This window comes from Salvelinus namaycush, unplaced genomic scaffold (genome assembly GCF_016432855.1).
Source record: "Salvelinus namaycush isolate Seneca unplaced genomic scaffold, SaNama_1.0 Scaffold263, whole genome shotgun sequence".
Lineage (NCBI taxonomy): Eukaryota > Metazoa > Chordata > Actinopteri > Salmoniformes > Salmonidae > Salvelinus > Salvelinus namaycush.
Window position 1 is genome coordinate 129613 of NW_024059486.1, and position 20320 is coordinate 149932.

Below are 20320 nucleotides of genomic sequence, written 5' to 3' on the forward strand. Positions count from 1 at the left end.
CTATGATTCACACATACCAGTACACTAACTATGATTCACATATACCAGTACACTAACTATGATTCACACATACCAGTACACTAACTATGATTCACATATACCAGTACACTAACTATGATTCACATATACCAGTACACTAACTATGATTCACATATACCAGTACACTAACTATGATTCACATATACCAGTACACTAACTATGATTCACACATACCAGTACACTAACTATGATTCACATACCAGTACACTAACTATGATTCACACATACCAGTACACTAACTATGATTCACACATACCAGTACACTAACTATGATTCACACATACCAGTACACTAACTATGATTCACATATACCAGTACTCCAACTATGATTCACATACCAGTACACTAACTATGATTCACACATACCAGTACACTAACTATGATTCACACATACCAGTACTCTAACTATGATTCACATATACCAGTACACTAACTATGATTCACACATACCAGTACACTAACTATGATTCACATATACCAGTACACTAACTATGATTCACATATACCAGTACACTAACTATGATTCACACATACCAGTACACTAACTATGATTCACACATACCAGTACACTAACTATGATTCACATATACCAGTACACTAACTATGATTCACACATACCAGTACACTAACTATGATTCACATATACCAGTACACTCACTATGATTCACACATACCAGTACACTAACTATGATTCACACATACCAGTACTCCAACTATGATTCACATACCAGTACACTAACTATGATTCACACATACCAGTACACTAACTATGATTCACACATACCAGTACACCAACTATGATTCACACATACCAGTACACTAACTATGATTCACATATACCAGTACACTAACTATGATTCACACATACCAGTACACTAACTATGATTCACACATACCAGTACACTAACTATGATTCACACATACCAGTACACTAACTATGATTCACATATACCAGTACTCTAACTATGATTCACATATACCAGTACACTAACTATGATTCACACATACCAGTACACTAACTATGATTCACATATACCAGTACACTCACTATGATTCACACATACCAGGACACTAACTATGATTCACACATACCAGTACACTAACTATGATTCACATATACCAGTACACTAACTATGATTCACACATACCAGTACACTAACTATGATTCACACATACCAGTACACTAACTATGATTCACACATACCAGTACTCCAACTATGATTCACATATACCAGTACACTAACTATGATTCACATACCAGTACACTAACTATGATTCACACATACCAGTACACTAACTATGATTCACATATACCAGTACACTAACTATGATTCACACATACCAGTACACTAACTATGATTCACATATACCAGTACACTAACTATGATTCACACATACCAGTACACTAACTATGATTCACACATACCAGTACACTAACTATGATTCACATATACCAGTACACTAACTATGATTCACACATACCAGTACACTAACTATGATTCACATATACCAGTACACTAACTATGATTCACACATACCAGTACACTAACTATGATTCACATATACCAGGACACTAACTATGATTCACACATACCAGTACACTAACTATGATTCACATATACCAGTACACTAACTATGATTCACATACCAGTACACTAACTATGATTCACACATACCAGTACACTAACTATGATTCACACATACCAGTACTCTAACTATGATTCACATATACCAGTACACTAACTATGATTCACACATACCAGTACACTAACTATGATTCACACATACCAGTACACTAACTATGATTCACATATACCAGTACACTAACTATGATTCACACATACCAGTACACTAACTATGATTCACATATACCAGTACACTAACTATGATTCACACATACCAGTACACTAACTATGATTCACACATACCAGTACTCCAACTATGATTCACATATACCAGTACACTAACTATGATTCACATACCAGTACACTAACTATGATTCACACATACCAGTACACTAACTATGATTCACATATACCAGTACACTAACTATGATTCACACATACCAGTACACTAACTATGATTCACATATACCAGTACACTAACTATGATTCACACATACCAGTACACTAACTATGATTCACACATACCAGTACACTAACTATGATTCACATATACCAGTACACTAACTATGATTCACACATACCAGTACACTAACTATGATTCACATATACCAGTACACTAACTATGATTCACATATACCAGTACTCCAACTAAAACATAGAGCTGCTGACATATTCTGCTGCATGACATTCATGGTTATTCTATAAACATACATTTCTATATGAATGTTATGTAAAGTTGCATCCTCCTGGATACTCCTGTGGGGGATATGGGGCCCAGTTAGAGTGGACTGAGAGCTGAACTGGTATGACAGTTAGCAGGTGGGTAAAACACTACAACTATTGGGTTGTATATGGGTTAAGTATTGTTCCTGATGAATATACTTACAAGTCTACAATGATCATTCATATGATGTGAAGATAACGACTGGACTTTCCAGCGGTGTAAACTACTTCAGTAAAATTACCTGGAACTACTACTTGAGTAGGTTTTCTGGGTATTTGTACTTTACTATTTATATTTTTCACAACTTTTACTTCACTACATTCCTAAAGAAAATATTGTACTTTTTATTCCATACATTTTCCCTGACAACCCAAAGCACTCTTTACATTTTGAATGCTTAGCAGAACAGGAAAATTGTGAAATTTACGCACTTATCAAGAGAACGCTTGGTCATCCCTACTGCGTATGTTCTGGCGGACTCACTAAACACAAATGCATGTTTTGTAAATGATGTCTGAGTGTTGGAGTGTGGCCCTGGCTATCTGTAATGATGCCTGAGTGTTGGAGTGTGGCCCTGGCTATCTGTAATGATGTCTGAGTGTTGGAGTGTGGCCCTGGCTATCTGTAATGATGTCTGAGTGTTGGAGTGTGCCCCTGGCTATCTGTAATGATGTTTGAGTGTTGGAGTGTGGCCCCTGGCTATCTGTAATGATGTCTGAGTGTTGTAGTGTTCCCCTGGCTATCTGTAATGATGTCTGAGTGTTGGAGTGTCCTCCTGGCTATCTGTAATGGTGTCTGAGTGTTGGAGTGTGACCCTGGCTATCTGTAATGATGTCTGAGTGTTGGAGTGTGGCCCTGGCTATCTGTAATGATGTCTGAGTGTTGGAGTGTCCTCCTGGCTATCTGTAATGATGTCTGAGTGTTGGAGTGTGGCCCTGGCTATCTGTAATGATGTCTGAGTGTTGGAGTGTGGCCCTGGCTATCTGTAATGATGTCTGAGTGTTGGAGTGTTCACCTGGCTATCTGTAATGATGTCTGAGTGTTGGAGTGTGGCCCTGGCTATCTGTAATGATGTCTGAGTGTTGGAGTGTGACCCTGGCTATCTGTAATGATGTCTGAGTGTTGGAGTGTGGCCCCTGGCTATCTGTAATGATGTCTGAGTGTTGGAGTGTGGCCCTGGCTATCTGTAATGATGTCTGAGTGTTGGAGTGTGCCCCTGGCTATCTGTAATGATGTCTGAGTGTTGGAGTGTCCTCCTGGCTATCTGTAATGATGTCTGAGTGTTGGAGTGTCCCCCTGGCTATCTGTAATGATGTCTGAGTGTTGGAGTGTGGCCCTGGCTATCTGTAATGATGTCTGAGTGTTGGAGTGTGACCCTGGCTATCTGTAATGATGTCTGAGTGTTGGAGTGTGGCCCCTGGCTATCTGTAATGATGTCTGAGTGTTGGAGTGTGGCCCTGGCTATCTGTAATGATGTCTGAGTGTTGGAGTGTGCCCCTGGCTATCTGTAATGATGTCTGAGTGTTGGAGTGTGGCCCTGGCTATCTGTAATGATGTCTGAGTGTTGGAGTGTGCCCCTGGCTATCTGTAATGATGTCTGAGTGTTGGAGTGTCCTCCTGGCTATCTGTAATGATGTCTGAGTGTTGGAGTGTCCCCCTGGCTATCTGTAATGATGTCTGAGTGTTGGAGTGTGGCCCTGGCTATCTGTAATGATGTCTGAGTGTTGGAGTGTGACCCTGGCTATCTGTAATGATGTCTGAGTGTTGGAGTGTGGCCCCTGGCTATCTGTAATGATGTCTGAGTGTTGGAGTGTGGCCCTGGCTATCTGTAATGATGTCTGAGTGTTGGAGTGTGCCCCTGGCTATCTGTAATGATGTCTGAGTGTTGGAGTGTCCTCCTGGCTATCTGTAATGATGTCTGAGTGTTGGAGTGTCCCCCTGGCTATCTGTAATGATGTCTGAGTGTAGGAGTGTCCCTCCTGGCTATCCATACATTTTCAAAACAAGAAAATGCTGCCGTCTGCTTTGCTTAGTATAAGGAATTTTAAATGTTTTATTCTTTTACTTTTGATATTTAAGTATATTTTAGCAATGAAATGTACTTTTGATACATAAGTATATTTAAAACCAAATACTTTTAGACTTTTACTCAAGTAGTATTTTACTGGGTGACTTTCACTCAAGTATGAAAATTGGGTACTTTTTCCACCACTGGGATTTCCACAAACATTTCTGCAGAATGGTGTCCCTAAAAAAGGTTTGCATTAATCTACACTCATCAACTGAATTAAAACAGATCCATTGATGCATGTGAAATAGGTTGATTTAGTACACTGTATTGAATAATGGCAAATCTTTCTTTGCCGAAATGTGTATCGGCGTAGTAACCCATTTAGCCTTTAAGAGCACTGTCACGTTCCCTTTAAGCTGGCAGGCTGTAATTTCTGGTTGACCCGATCAGAATCATTTCGCTCCTGGAAGTTTTGTCGACACTGGATAAGTGACAAGTAGTTGACACATATTCATCTGAAACACAACCTCTTATTATGCTCTGACACGTAAGTACATTGAGACAAAGTAGACGTTTGGTTCAACCTTTGTGTTTTTGGGCAGATGATTGGAGCCGTCCTTGTAGTATTATTGTTAGCGGACACGCTATCAATAGCAAACTGCTGTTAATGTTAGATAACCAGCAGGCTTACTGGCTAACTAGCAGTCTTCTATTAAGCTCCTAGATATGTTTTGTGAGCTTTGATGTGTGTTTGAAATGAATGTTAAATTAAGATCTGCGAGGTCAGCGCCCAAGATAGCTAAACTAGCTAGCAAGCCTAACGACTACCAGCTGTTAGCCGACTTTTCCAACGAGTGATTTAACTAGTCGGTTTGGTTTCCCGTATCTCCTAGCCCGGTTGGTTTCCCGTATCTCCTAGCCCGGTTGGTTTCCCGTATCTCCTAGCCCGGTTGGTTTCCCGTATCTCCTAGCCCGGTTGGTTTCCCGTATCTCCTAGCCCGGTTGGTTTCCCGTATCTCCTAGACCGGTTGGTTTCCCGTATCTCCTAGACCGGTTGGTTTCCCGTATCTCCTAGACCGGTTGGTTTCCCGTATCTCCTAGACCGGTTGGTTTCCCGTATGTCCTAACGTCGTGGAGTAGCCAATATGATTTGCAGTTGAATTATTTAACGTTCTTCTTTGATTAGGTTTAACGGCTGTTGGCATCCAATAAATGCTGTATTACTGCTAGCAACTAGACTGGAGTATAACTCCAATATACTTTGCTTGGAAAAACGAAATGAAATAAACCAATACCCTACTATCAATTCAAATTGTATTTGTCACATGTGTAGACCTTACCGCGAAATGCTTCCTTACAAGCCCTTAACCAACAGTGCAGTTCAAGAAAGAGTTAAGAAAATATTTACTAAATAAACGCAACACAATAAAATAACAACAATGAGGCTATATACAGGGGGTACCGGTACCGAGTCAGTGTGTGGGGGTACAGGTTAGTTGAGGTAATTTGTACATGTAGGTAGGGGTGAAGTGACTATGCATAGATAATAAACAGCGAGTAGCAGCAGTGTAAAAACAAAGGGGGGGCAATGTAAATAGTCTGGGTGGCTATTTAATTAATTGTTTAGCAGTCTTATGGCTTGGGGGTAGAAGCTGTTAAGGAGCCTTTTGGACCTAGACTTGACGCTCCAGTACCGCTTGCCGTGTGGTAGCAGAGAGAAAAGTCTGACTTGGGTGATTGGAGTCTTTGACAATTTTATGGGCCTTCCTCTGACTCCGCCTGGTATAGAGGTCCTGGATGGCAGGAAGCTTGGCCCCAGTGATGTACTGGGCCGTACGCATTACCCTCTGTAGAGACTTTACGGTCGGATACCGAGCAGTCGCCATACCAGGCGGTGATGTAACAGGTCAGGATGCTCTCAATGGTGCAGCTGTAGAACTTTTTGAGGATCTTGGGATCCATGCCAAATCTTTTCAGTCTCTAAACCTACATTAATTTTAAAACCCACCACCCTACTCCATTATTTAAACCTATCTAGTCTTACCTCCGGCCAACAGCCTGAAAGGACAGGACACCACCACTCAACACACCCTGTAACTCTTCTGACGTCAAATCTCATACACCCAGATACTTCTCTGCAGCTGCCACCACATCCTCTATTTTCTGCAACTTCTGTTCCATCTCTGCAGGACAGTTGATAACCATTGTGATGAACGCTAAAAAGACAACCTTACTGAAGCATATATCACTCGTTGGCCCCTCCCTCTATACTGGTACAGATCTAGTACACACATCCTCTCAGGATCCCTCCCTCTATACTGGTACAGATCTAGTACACACATCCTCTCAGGATCCCTCCCTCTATACTGGTACAGATCTAGTACACACATCCTCTCAGGATCCTTCCCTCTATACTGGTACAGATCTAGTACACACATCCTCTCAGGATCCCTCCCTCTATACTGGTACAGATCTAGTACACACATCCTCTCAGGATCCCTCCCTCTATACTGGTACAGATCTAGTACACACACATCCTCTCAGGATCCCTCCCTCTATACTGGTACAGATCTAGTACACACATCCTCTCAGGATCCTTCCCTCTATACTGGTACAGATCTAGTACACACATCCTCTCAGGATCCCTCCCTCTATACTGGTACAGATCTAGTACACACACATCCTCTCAGGATCCCTCCCTCTATACTGGTACAGATCTAGTACACACATCCTCTCAGGATCCCTCCCTCTATACTGGTACAGATCTAGTACACACATCCTCTCAGGATCCCTCCCTCTATACTGGTACAGATCTAGTACACACACATCCTCTCAGGATCCCTCCCTCTATACTGGTACAGATCTAGTACACACATCCTCTCAGGATCCCTCCCTCTATACTGGTACAGATCTAGTACACACATCCTCTCAGGATCCCTCCCTCTATACTGGTACAGATCTAGTACACACATCCTCTCAGGATCCCTCCCTCTATACTGGTACAGATCTAGTACACACATCCTCTCAGGATCCCTCCCTCTATACTGGTACAGATCTAGTACACACATCCTCTCAGGATCCCTCCCTCTATACTGGTACAGATCTAGTACACACATCCTCTCAGGATCCCTCCCTCTATACTGGTACAGATCTAGTACACACACATCCTCTCAGGATCCCCCCCTCTATACTGGTACAGATCTAGTACACACATCCTCTCAGGATCCCTCCCTCTATACTGGTACAGATCTAGTACACACATCCTCTCAGGATCCCTCCCTCTATACTGGTACAGATCTAGTACACACATCCTCTCAGGATCCTTCCCTCTATACTGGTACAGATCTAGTACACACATCCTCTCAGGATCCCTCCCTCTATACTGGTACAGATCTAGTACACACATCCTCTCAGGATCCTTCCCTCTATACTGGTACAGATCTAGTACACACATCCTCTCAGGATCCCTCCCTCTATACTGGTACAGATCTAGTACACACATCCTCTCAGGATCCTTCCCTCTATACTGGTACAGATCTAGTACACACACATCCTCTCAGGATCCCTCCCTCTATACTGGTACAGATCTAGTACACACATCCTCTCAGGATCCCCCCCTCTATACTGGTACAGATCTAGTACACACATCCTCTCAGGATCCCTCCCTCTATACTGGTACAGATCTAGTACACACATCCTCTCAGGATCCCTCCCTCTATACTGGTACAGATCTAGTACACACACATCCTCTCAGGATCCCTCCCTCTGTACTGGTACAGATCTAGTACACACATCCTCTCAGGATCCCTCCCTCTATACTGGTACAGATCTAGTACACACACATCCTCTCAGGATCCCTCCCTCTATACTGGTACAGATCTAGTACACACATCCTCTCAGGATCCCTCCCTCTATACTGGTACAGATCTAGTACACACATCCTCTCAGGATCCCTCCCTCTATACTGGTACAGATCTAGTACACACACATCCTCTCAGGATCCCTCCCTCTATACTGGTACAGATCTAGTACACACATCCTCTCAGGATCCTTCCCTCTATACTGGTACAGATCTAGTACACACATCCTCTCAGGATCCCTCCCTCTATACTGGTACAGATCTAGTACACACACATCCTCTCAGGATCCTTCCCTCTATACTGGTACAGATCTAGTACACACACATCCTCTCAGGATCCCTCCCTCTATACTGGTACAGATCTAGTACACACATCCTCTCAGGATCCCTCCCTCTATACTGGTACAGATCTAGTACACACATCCTCTCAGGATCCCTCCCTCTATACTGGTACAGATCTAGTACACACATCCTCTCAGGATCCCTCCCTCTATACTGGTACAGATCTAGTACACACATCCTCTCAGGATCCCTCCCTCTATACTGGTACAGATCTAGTACACACATCCTCTCAGGATCCCTCCCTCTATACTGGTACAGATCTAGTACACACATCCTCTCAGGATCCCTCCCTCTATACTGGTACAGATCTAGTACACACATCCTCTCAGGATCCCTCCCTCTATACTGGTACAGATCTAGTACACACACATCCTCTCAGGATCCCTCCCTCTATACTGGTACAGATCTAGTACACACATCCTCTCAGGATCCCTCCCTCTATACTGGTACAGATCTAGTACACACATCCTCTCAGGATCCTTCCCTCTATACTGGTACAGATCTAGTACACACATCCTCTCAGGATCCTTCCCTCTATACTGGTACAGATCTAGTACACACATCCTCTCAGGATCCCTCCCTCTGTACTGGTACAGATCTAGTACACACATCCTCTCAGGATCCCTCCCTCTATACTGGTACAGATCTAGTACACACACATCCTCTCAGGATCCCCCCCTCTATACTGGTACAGATCTAGTACACACATCCTCTCAGGATCCCCCCCTCTATACTGGTACAGATCTAGTACACACACATCCTCTCAGGATCCCTCCCTCTATACTGGTACAGATCTAGTACACACATCCTCTCAGGATCCCTCCCTCTATACTGGTACAGATCTAGTACACACATCCTCTCAGGATCCTTCCCTCTATACTGGTACAGATCTAGTACACACATCCTCTCAGGATCCTTCCCTCTATACTGGTACAGATCTAGTACACACATCCTCTCAGGATCCCTCCCTCTATACTGGTACAGATCTAGTACACACATCCTCTCAGGATCCCTCCCTCTATACTGGTACAGATCTAGTACACACATCCTCTCAGGATCCTTCCCTCTATACTGGTATAGATCTAGTACACACATCCTCTCAGGATCCCTCCCTCTATACTGGTACAGATCTAGTACACACATCCTCTCAGGATCCCTCCCTCTATACTGGTACAGATCTAGTACACACATCCTCTCAGGATCCCTCCCTCTATACTGGTACAGATCTAGTACACACATCCTCTCAGGATCCCTCCCTCTATACTGGTACAGATCTAGTACACACATCCTCTCAGGATCCCTCCCTCTATACTGGTACAGATCTAGTACACACATCCTCTCAGGATCCCTCCCTCTATACTGGTACAGATCTAGTACACACATCCTCTCAGGATCCCTCCCTCTATACTGGTACAGATCTAGTACACACATCCTCTCAGGATCCCTCCCTCTATACTGGTACAGATCTAGTACACACATCCTCTCAGGATCCCTCCCTCTATACTGGTACAGATCTAGTACACACACATCCTCTCAGGATCCCTCCCTCTATACTGGTACAGATCTAGTACACACATCCTCTCAGGATCCCCCCCTCTATACTGGTACAGATCTAGTACACACATCCTCTCAGGATCCCTCCCTCTATACTGGTACAGATCTAGTACACACATCCTCTCAGGATCCCTCCCTCTATACTGGTACAGATCTAGTACACACATCCTCTCAGGATCCCTCCCTCTATACTGGTACAGATCTAGTACACACATCCTCTCAGGATCCCTCCCTCTATACTGGTACAGATCTAGTACACACACATCCTCTCAGGATCCCTCCCTCTATACTGGTACAGATCTAGTACACACATCCTCTCAGGATCCCTCCCTCTATACTGGTACAGATCTAGTACACACATCCTCTCAGGATCCTTCCCTCTATACTGGTACAGATCTAGTACACACATCCTCTCAGGATCCCTCCCTCTATACTGGTACAGATCTAGTACACACATCCTCTCAGGATCCCTCCCTCTATACTGGTACAGATCTAGTACACACATCCTCTCAGGATCCTTAACCCAACTTCTTCTTTCTTCACGTCCTCGGCATACGACACACTCTGCACTACTCTAAACTTGGTAACCTCAACCTGCCTCTGTCGCACCGGTCATTTCTGATCCCCAACCCCATGAGCACCCCTACAATGAACACATACCTTTTCTTTCCCCAATGCTACACATTCTTTTGTCTCATGCCCTTCTGCACACTTCTCACATCAAGGAATCTCCCTTCTACACCCTGCTGCCACATGCCCATCAGCTGGACACCTGTAACAACGCAATGTTTTCGCCACAAAGCTTGTACGGGATAACTGAAATATCCTTACATCACTTTGTCGGGCAAAGACCTCAACATCAAAACTCAAAAGAACAGACAATGACTCTTCTGTTTCACCACTCGCACCACCCTGTCTGCAAACGACTAGCGTCACAAACACCGGGAATCTTTGCCTTCAGTTGATCCGCTTTCACATTTATCCCTACCCCAGTAATGCTCCTTTCAATGGAGCCCTTTTCTCGAGTCACATCTCTCGTCTCCATTGATTTGGCGCAAAGCGCCTGCTCCCTCTGATTCCACAGCACCCAACTCTGTTTTTACCCGGAAAGCACAAATGGATCGGCCAAAAGAAAGGGCTCCACTTTCTCCCATAATGTCACTTCTACCATCACGGACTCATCTTTATCCCGACCGTCGGTGCAAACCTCGCGTTCAGAGAACATCACCCCCCTTCGATAATTCTCGCTCATTCTCTTCCAGTTCTCTTCCTGTCTTCGGTCTGGCGTACGGCTCACTATGCTTCCACTTTCTACCATTCTTCTTTGACAAAACCAACTCCCTTTTCCTGCCATTTTACTGATTCAAGCTCACCTTCTTCCTCCCTCCCTCTGACCTTCTCTGCCTCTTTTTCCCTCCATTCGTCCTCAATGTTCCAAGTATACGTCTCCTTATAATATTACACTTCTCCTAACGTTATATTACACTTCTCCTAACGTTATATTACACTTCTCCTAACGTTATAATACATTTACATTTACATTTAAGTCATTTAGCAGACGCTCTTATCCAGAGCGACTTACAAATTGGAAAGTTCATACATATTCATCCTGGTCCCCCCGTGGGAATTGAACCCTGGTCCCCCCGTGGGAAATGAACCCACAACCCTGGCGTTGCAAGCGCCATGCTCTACCAACTGAGCCACACGGGACCGTGTACACTTCTCCGTGTACACTTCTCCTAACGTTACATTACACTTCTCCTGACGTTACATTACACTTCTCCTGACGTTACATTACACTTCTCCTGACGTTACATTACACTTCTCCTGACGTTACATTACACTTCTCCTGACGTTACATTACACTTCTCCTGACGTTACATTACACTTCTCCCGACGTTACATTACACTTCTCCCGACGTTACATTACACTTCTCCCGACGTTACATTACACTTCTCCCGACGTTACATTACACTTCTCCCGACGCTATATTACACTTCTCCCGACGCTATATTACACTTCTCCCGACGTTATATTACACTTCTCCCGACGTTATATGACACTTCTCCTGGCGTTATATGACACTTCTCCTGACGTTATATGACACTTCTCCTGACGTTATAATACACTTCTCCCATATCGCGTTCTTGCCCTCGTATGCCATTTTACAGACTGGTGTCTACCAATATTGAATGTTAACTAATGTTAGTTAGATATGAGTTCTAGCTAGCCCAAGATATACTCTTAAGGAGCCTAACCTTACCTTTATTCTTTAAAGGTCCCTGAACAGTCATTCTGATTCCCATCTAAAACAGCCTTTTGAGTGACTAAAAGATTACCCATAATATTTGTTTTGGATAGAAATGATAAAACATTTGAGGAAAAGTACTTTTTCTACCAGGAATTTTGGAAAGACGGGCTGAGTGGGCGGGGAGCTTATATTCATGAGCTCACCTTGACTGACGGGCTCTTTGAAATGTCATGGCAACTTGGATGCAGTGTTGCTGGGGTTACACATTCCCACTTTCCGTGGGAATTAACGGGAATTAACGGGAATACATGGAAATGTATGCAAATGGAATACTGTTAGGTTCTAATTTTCAGAGTGAAAAATTCAACGGACACTATGAAAGCTTAACCAAGTTTATTCCTCCCAGAGGATCAGTACAGCTGCATCAGACAACACGTTTCCACCACCACGTGTGTTTGTGTATATATTTATACACTGCTCAAAAAAATAAAGGGAACACTTAAACAACACAATGTAACTCCAAGTCAATCACACTTCTGTGAAATCAAACTGTCCACTTAGGAAGCAACACTGATTGACAATAAATTTCACATGCTGTTGTGCAAATGGAATAGACAAAAGGTGGAAATTATAGGCAATTAGCAAGACACCCCCAATAAAGGAATGGTTCTGCAGGTGGTGACCACAGACCACTTCGCAGGCCACAAATGGGCATGTGTCTGCTCAAACGGTCAGAAACAGACTCCATGAGGGTGGTATGAGGTATTTTGGTATTTTTTTGAGCAGTGTATATTACTCCAATTTAGGCACTCGTCCTTCTCTCCAATCTTGCCATGTTTTATGGTTTGACAGGAAGAGGAAGTAACAGGGTAATTAACCATCATTTCTCCCTGAAGGGGACCTGACCTCAACCCCTTGATGCCTAATCCAAAGATCTCCACCCATATCCCCCTATAGCAATCCTGGGACTTCCTCCCGTCCACCCAGCACATGCCGAAGCCATCTGGCTCCTACAGATAGCCATTCACTTCTTCTGATGTAAAAACCAGTCTCTAGGATAGCAAGGTTCCAGGTTTTACCCAGAATCCAACAGTACCATTTAATTGTAGATGTTCTTTGCATTGGATATATTTACCGTATCATATGGAGACAGAAACATAAGGGAAAAGGTTTATCATAAGTAGACATAATTGCAAATGATTAAATCCTTCCAATAGAAATACAAAAAAAAAAACGATTTTAGTTACGAATTGAACTTTTAATTGAGTTGACTCTTCACATGGGATGATTTCACTGAACAACTGAAGAAAGGGAATATTGATCCCCAATGATCCATCGCATCTCCCAAAAACGTTTTCAACATCTGTAAAATGATAGTCTAGAAACTAAAGCTTTGGTTGTCTTCCTCTCAGGCTTCCATGTCTTCTCTCCTGGACCTCCTCAATGTCCACCTCTTGAACATCAAACTCCATGTCTTCTCCTGGACCTCCTCAATGTCCACCTCTTGAACATCAGACTCCATGTCTTCTCCCTGGACCTCCTCAATGTCCACCTCTTGAACATCAGACTCCATGTCTTCTCCCTGGACCTCCTCAATGTCCACCTCTTGAACATCAGACTCCATGTCTTCTCCCTGGACCTCCTCAATGTCCACCTCTTGAACATCAAACTCCATGTCTTCTCCCTGGACCTCCTCAATGTTCACCTCTTGAACATCAGACTCCATGTCTTCTCTCCTGGACCTCCTCAATGTCCACCTCTTGAACATCAGACTCCATGTCTTCTCCCTGGACCTCCTCAATGTCCACCTCTTGAACATCAGGCTTCCATGTCTTCTCCCTGGACATCCTCAATGTCCACCTCTTGAACATCAGACTCCATGTCTTCTCCCTGGACCTCCTCAATGTCCACCTCTTGAACATCAGACTCCGAGGCCTCATCTTCACTGTCACTTTACAACCTTGTTGAGGATGGCTCGTTGTCAGGCTCAAAAAGCCGCAAATTTACCCGGATGGCCACCAATCCTTGTATTGGTCAGCCTGTTGTGTGCTTTGGTGTGTGTGTTCCCAAACAAGGACTAGTTGGTGGGATTTGGAGGATGATGGAGGCAACAGGGGAAAGAGCCTCAGATCCACAAAGTCCCTTCCACCAGGTGGCTGATGAGTTATGTTGGCACGACTGCCATATTGCATCTCCATCCCAAAGCCCTTGCTTGGAAGTGTACTTCGCCAGACTGCCAAGAACCTTGCCCTCATCCAGGCCAAGGTGGCGAGACACGGTAGTGATGACACCATAGGCCTTGTTGATCTCTGCACCAGACAGGATGCTCTTGCCAGCATACTTGGGGTCCAACATGTACGTTGCGGCGTGTATGGGCTTCAGGCAGAAGTCTTCACGCTTTTTGATGTATTTCAGAACTGCAGTTTCCTCTGCTTGGCGCAACAGTGAAGTGGGCAGGGCAGTACGGATTTCTTCTCTTACATCTGCAAGCAGAGTCTGAACATCAGACAGGATGGCATTGTCTCCCTCTTTTATCGATGGCGGTTATGATATCGTTTAGGACCTTGATTGAGCCGTGGCTGAGGTGCACCCATGACCAGCTCGGAAAACAGATTGCATAGTGATGTGAACGCCAACAATCTTTAAGTCCCATTATCTGGTGTAACAAGCTGTAGGTAGAGGCTTATCAGGGCTGCTGACAGCGGTTGGGGGGCGGCAGGGAGCCCGGGCGGTTGGGGGCCCAGCAGTTAGAGCTGACAAGGTAAACATCTGTCGTTCTGCCCCTGAACAAGGCAGTTAACCCACTGTTCGCCGGTAGGCCGTCATTGTAAATAAGAATGTGTTCTTATAACTGACTTGCCTAGTTAAATAGAGGTTAAAATATATATATATATTATTTATTTATTTATATATATATATAAATAAAATGTTTGTAACTAGCAAGGGCATCAGTTGGGGGATTGCTGTTGTTTTCAGTGTAGCTGTTCACATGATCCCATGCAGCAGCTCTTAGGGTTAGGATGTATTATGTAGCCCAGGCTGGGATGGAGCTGGAGGCTAGAGAGTTGCAGCTACTTCCCATAATGGACCTCTTGTTCCTGTGGGTTTGGAGCACAAAGCTGCCTCAGGAATTCTGCCTTTTCACCCAGAACAGTCTCTGCTCTCCTAGAATGGTCTTCTGCACCGTGCAGTACTGCTGGGCTAGAGCTGGGCTAGAGCTAGGGTAGAGCTGGGCTAGAGCTAGGGTAGAGCTGGGCTAGAGCTGGGCTAGAGCTGAGCTAGAGCTAGGGTAGAACTGGGCTAGAGCTAGGCTAGAACTGGGCTAGAGCTAGGGTAGAGCTGGGCTAGAGCTAGGGTAGAGCTGAGCTAGAGCTGGGGTAGAGCTGAGCTAGAGCTGAGCTAGAGCTGAGCTAGAGCTGGGCTAGAGCTAGGGTAGAACTGGGCTAGAGCTAGGGTAGAGCTGGGCTAGAGCTAGGGTAGAGCATGGCTAGGGTAGGGTAGAGCTGGGCTAGAGCTAGGGTAGAGCATGGCTAGGGTAGAGCTAGGGTAGAGCTGGGCTAGAGCTAGGGTAGAGCATGGCTAGGGTAGAGCTAGGGTAGAGCTGGGCTAGAGCTAGGGTAGAGCATGGGTAGGGTAGAGCTGGGCTAGAGCTAGGGTAGAGCATGGCTAGGGTAGGGTAGAGCTAGGGTAGAGCTGGGGCTAGAGCTGGGCTAGGCTAGAGCTAGGCTAGGGCTAGGCTAGAGCTGGGCTAGAGCTAGAGCTGAGCTAGAGCCGGGTTAGAGCCGGGTTAGAGCCGGGTTAGAGCCGGGCTAGAGCCGGGCTAGAGCCGGGGTAGAGCCGGGCTAGAGCTGGGCTAGAGCTAGGGTAGAGCATGGGTAGGGTAGAGCTGGGCTAGAGCTAGGGTAGAGCATGGCTAGGGTAGGGTAGAGCTAGGGTAGAGCTGGGCTAGAGCTAGGGTAGAGCTGGGCTAGAGCTAGGGTAGAGCTGGGCTAGAGCTAGGGTAGAGCTGGGCTAGAGCCGGGGTTAGAGCCGGGGTTAGAGCCGGGGTTAGAGCCGGGGTTAGAGCCAGGGTTAGAGCCAGGGTTAGAGCCAGGGTTAGAGCCGGGTTAGAGCTGAGCTAGAGCTAGGGTAGAGAGGAAACATGACCTTGCTGATTCAACTGACTCCTGGGATTAAAGCATTTCTGAGAACTGTGACAGGAAACATGTGACTGTACGGGAGGGAGGAGAGGATGAAGGGGGGTAAGGAGAGGGATGCAGGAGGAGAGGGAGGCAGGGGGAGAGGGAGGCAGGAGGAGAGGATGACGGGGGGTAAGGAGAGGGATGCAGGAGGAGAGGATGAAGGGGGGTAAGGAGAGGGATGCAGGAGGAGAGGGATGCAGGAGGAGAGGATGAAGGGGGGTAAGGAGAGGGATGCAGGAGGAGAGGATGACGGGGGGTAAGGAGAGGGAGGCAGGAGGAGAGGGAGGCAGGAGGAGAGGGATGCAGGAGGAGAGGATGACGGGGGGTAAGGAGAGGGATGCAGGAGGAGAGGATGACGGGGGGTAAGGAGAGGGATGCAGGAGGAGAGGATGAAGGGGGGTAAGGAGAGGGAGGCAGGAGGAGAAAGGAGAGGGAGGCCCAGTCCCAAGTGGACCTCTAGTACTACACACTATGGACGTGTGGAGTTCTGACGTCTTTTCACAGGTGGAAGCAGACATGAGTTCTAACCTTCCTCTGATAGGCTGGGTGGAAGCAGACATGAGTTCTAACCTTCCTCTGATAGGCTGGGTGGAAGCAGACATGAGTTCTAACCTTCCTCTGATAGGCTGGGTGGAAGCAGACATGAGTTCTAACCTTCCTCTGATAGGCTGGGTGGAAGCAGACATGAGTTCTAACCTTCCTCTGATAGGCTGGGTGGAAGCAGACATGAGTTCTAACTATCCTCTGATAGGCTGGGTGGAAGCAGACATGAGTTCTAACCTTCCTCTGATAGGCTGGGTGGAAGTTCCACCATATTGCTTAGACCCATTCAATCATCTGGGATCTCCACTAGTGTCTAGGGGGGTGGGGCGGTTGGGCTGGGGGCAGAGATGAGAAGGGGAAGAGAGGGGATGGGGGCAGAGATGAGAAGGGGAAGAGAGGATCGGGGGCAGAGATGAGAGGGGATCGGGGGCAGAGATGAGAAGGGGAAGAGGGGATCGGGGGCAGAGATGAGAAGGGGAAGAGGGGATGGGGGCAGAGATGAGAAGGGGAAGAGAGGGGATCGGGGGCAGAGATGAGAGGGGGAAGAGAGGGGATGGGGGCAGAGATGAGAAGGGGAAGAGGGGATCGGGGGCAGAGATGAGAAGGGGAAGAGAGGGGATCGGGGGCAGAGATGAGAAGGGGAAGAGAGGGGATCGGGGGCAGAGATGAGAAGGGGAAGAGAGGGGATCGGGGGCAGAGATGAGAAGGGGATGGGGGCAGAGATGAGAGGGGATGGGGGCAGAGATGAGAAGGGGAAGAGAGGGGATGGGGGCAGAGATGAGAGGGGGAAGAGAGGGGATGGGGCAGAGATGAGAGGGGAAGAGAGGGGATGGGGGCAGAGAAGAGAGGGGATGGGGGCAGAGATGAGAGGGGAAGAGAGGGGATGGGGGGCAGAGATGAGAGGGGAAGAGAGGGGATCGGGGGCAGAGATGAGAGGGGAAGAGAGGGGATCGGGGGCAGAGATGAGAGGGGAAGAGAGGGGATGGGGGCAGAGATGAGAAGGGGAAGAGAGGGGATGGGGGCAGAGATGAGAGGGGAAGAGAGGGGATGGGGGCAGAGATGAGAAGGGGAAGAGGGGATGGGGGCAGAGATGAGAGGGGGAAGAGAGGGGATGGGGGCAGAGATGAGAGGGGAAGAGAGGGGATGGGGGCAGAGATGAGAAGGGGAAGAGAGGGGATGGGGGCAGAGATGAGAGGGGAAGAGAGGGGATGGGGGCAGAGATGAGAAGGGGAAGAGAGGGGATGGGGGCAGAGATGAGAAGGGGAAGAGAGGGGATGGGGGCAGAGATGAGAAGGGGAAGAGAGGGGATGGGGGCAGAGATGAGAAGGGGAAGAGAGGGGATCGGGGCAGAGGTGAGAAGGGGAAGAGAGGGGATGGGGGCAGAGATGAGAGGGGGAAGAGAGGGGATGGGGGCAGAGAAGAGAGGGGATGGGGGCAGAGAAGAGAGGGGATGGGGGCAGAGAAGAGAGGGGATGGGGGCAGAGAAGAGAGGGGATGGGGGCAGAGAAGAGAGGGGATGGGGGCAGAGATGAGAGGGGAAGAGAGGGGATGGGGGGCAGAGATGAGAGGGGAAGAGAGGGGATCGGGGGCAGAGATGAGAGGGGAAGAGAGGGGATGGGGGCAGAGATGAGAAGGGGAAGAGAGGGGATGGGGGCAGAGATGAGAGGGGAAGAGAGGGGATGGGGGCAGAGATGAGAGGGGAAGAGAGGGGATGGGGGGCAGAGATGAGAAGGGGAAGAGAGGGGATGGGGGGCAGAGATGAGAAGGGGAAGAGAGGGGATGGGGGGCAGAGATGAGAAGGGGAAGAGAGGGGATGGGGGCAGAGATGAGAAGGGGAAGAGAGGGGATGGGGGCAGAGATGAGAGGGGAAGAGAGGGGATGGGGGCAGAGATGAGAGGGGAAGAGAGGGGATGGGGGGCAGAGATGAGAAGGGGAAGAGAGGGGATGGGGGCAGAGATGAGAAGGGGAAGAGAGGGGATGGGGGCAGAGATGAGAGGGGAAGAGAGGGGATGGGGGCAGAGATGAGAGGGGAAGAGAGGGGATGGGGGGCAGAGATGAGAGGGGAAGAGAGGGGATGGGGGGCAGAGATGAGAAGGGGAAGAGAGGGGATGGGGGGCAGAGATGAGAAGGGGAAGAGAGGGGATGGGGGCAGAGATGAGAGGGGAAGAGAGGGGATCGGGGCAGAGATGAGAGGGGGAAGAGAGGGGATGGGGGCAGAGATGAGAGGGGGAAGAGAGGGGATGGGGGCAGAGATGAGAAGGGGAAGAGAGGGGATGGGGGCAGAGATGAGAGGGGAAGAGAGGGGATGGGGGCAGAGATGAGAGGGGAAGAGAGGGGATGGGGGCAGAGATGAGAGGGGAAGAGAGGGGATGGGGGCAGAGATGAGAGGGGATGGGGGCAGAGATGAGAGGGGAAGAGAGGGGATGGGGGCAGAGATGAGAGGGGAAGAGAGGGGATGGGGCAGAGATGAGAGGGGAAGAGAGGGGATGGGGGCAGAGATGAGAGGGGAAGAGAGGGGATGGGGGCAGAGATGAGAGGGGAAGAGAGGGGATGGGGGCAGAGATGAGAGGGGAAGAGAGGGGATGGGGGCAGAGATGAGAGGGGAAGAGAGGGGATGGGGGCAGAGATGAGAGGGGAAGAGAGGGGATGGGGGCAGAGATGAGAGGGGAAGAGAGGGGATGGGGGCAGAGATGAGAGGGGAAGAGAGGGGATGGGGGCAGAGATGAGAGGGGAAGAGAGGGGATGGGGGCAGAGATGAGAGGGGAAGAGAGGGGATGGGGGCAGAGATGAGAGGGGAAGAGAGGGGATGGGGGCAGAGATGAGAGGGGAAGAGAGGGGATGGGGGCAGAGATGAGAGGGGAAGAGAGGGGATGGGGGCAGAGATGAGAGGGGAAGAGAGGGGATGGGGGCAGAGATGAGAGGGGAAGAGAGGGGATGGGGCAGAGATGAGAGGGGAAGAGAGGGGATGGGGGCAGAGATGAGAAGGGGAAGAGAGGGGATGGGGGCAGAGATGAGAGGGGGAAGAGAGGGGATGGGGGCAGAGATGAGAGGGGGAAGAGAGGGGATGGGGAAGAGAGGGGATGGGGCAGAGATGAGAAGGGGAAGAGAGGGGATGGGGGCAGAGATGAGAGGGGAAGAGAGGGGATGGGGGCAGAGATGAGAAGGGGAAGAGAGGGGATCGGGGGCAGAG

General features: G+C 47.7%; 1 protein-coding gene across 4 annotated transcripts in view; it reads left to right on the top strand.

The window, feature by feature from the left end:
* Positions 1–4815: 4815 nt before the first annotated feature.
* The window catches only part of tmem243b (transmembrane protein 243, mitochondrial b), a 30644-nt gene continuing 15139 nt past the window's right edge, over positions 4816–20320 (top strand). For all 4 annotated transcript variants that reach the window (XR_005475367.1, XR_005475368.1, XM_038984759.1 and 1 more), the window contains exon 1: positions 4816–4946. The gene's annotated coding sequence lies outside the window, so the exon portion shown is untranslated. The remainder of the gene's footprint in view (positions 4947–20320) is intronic.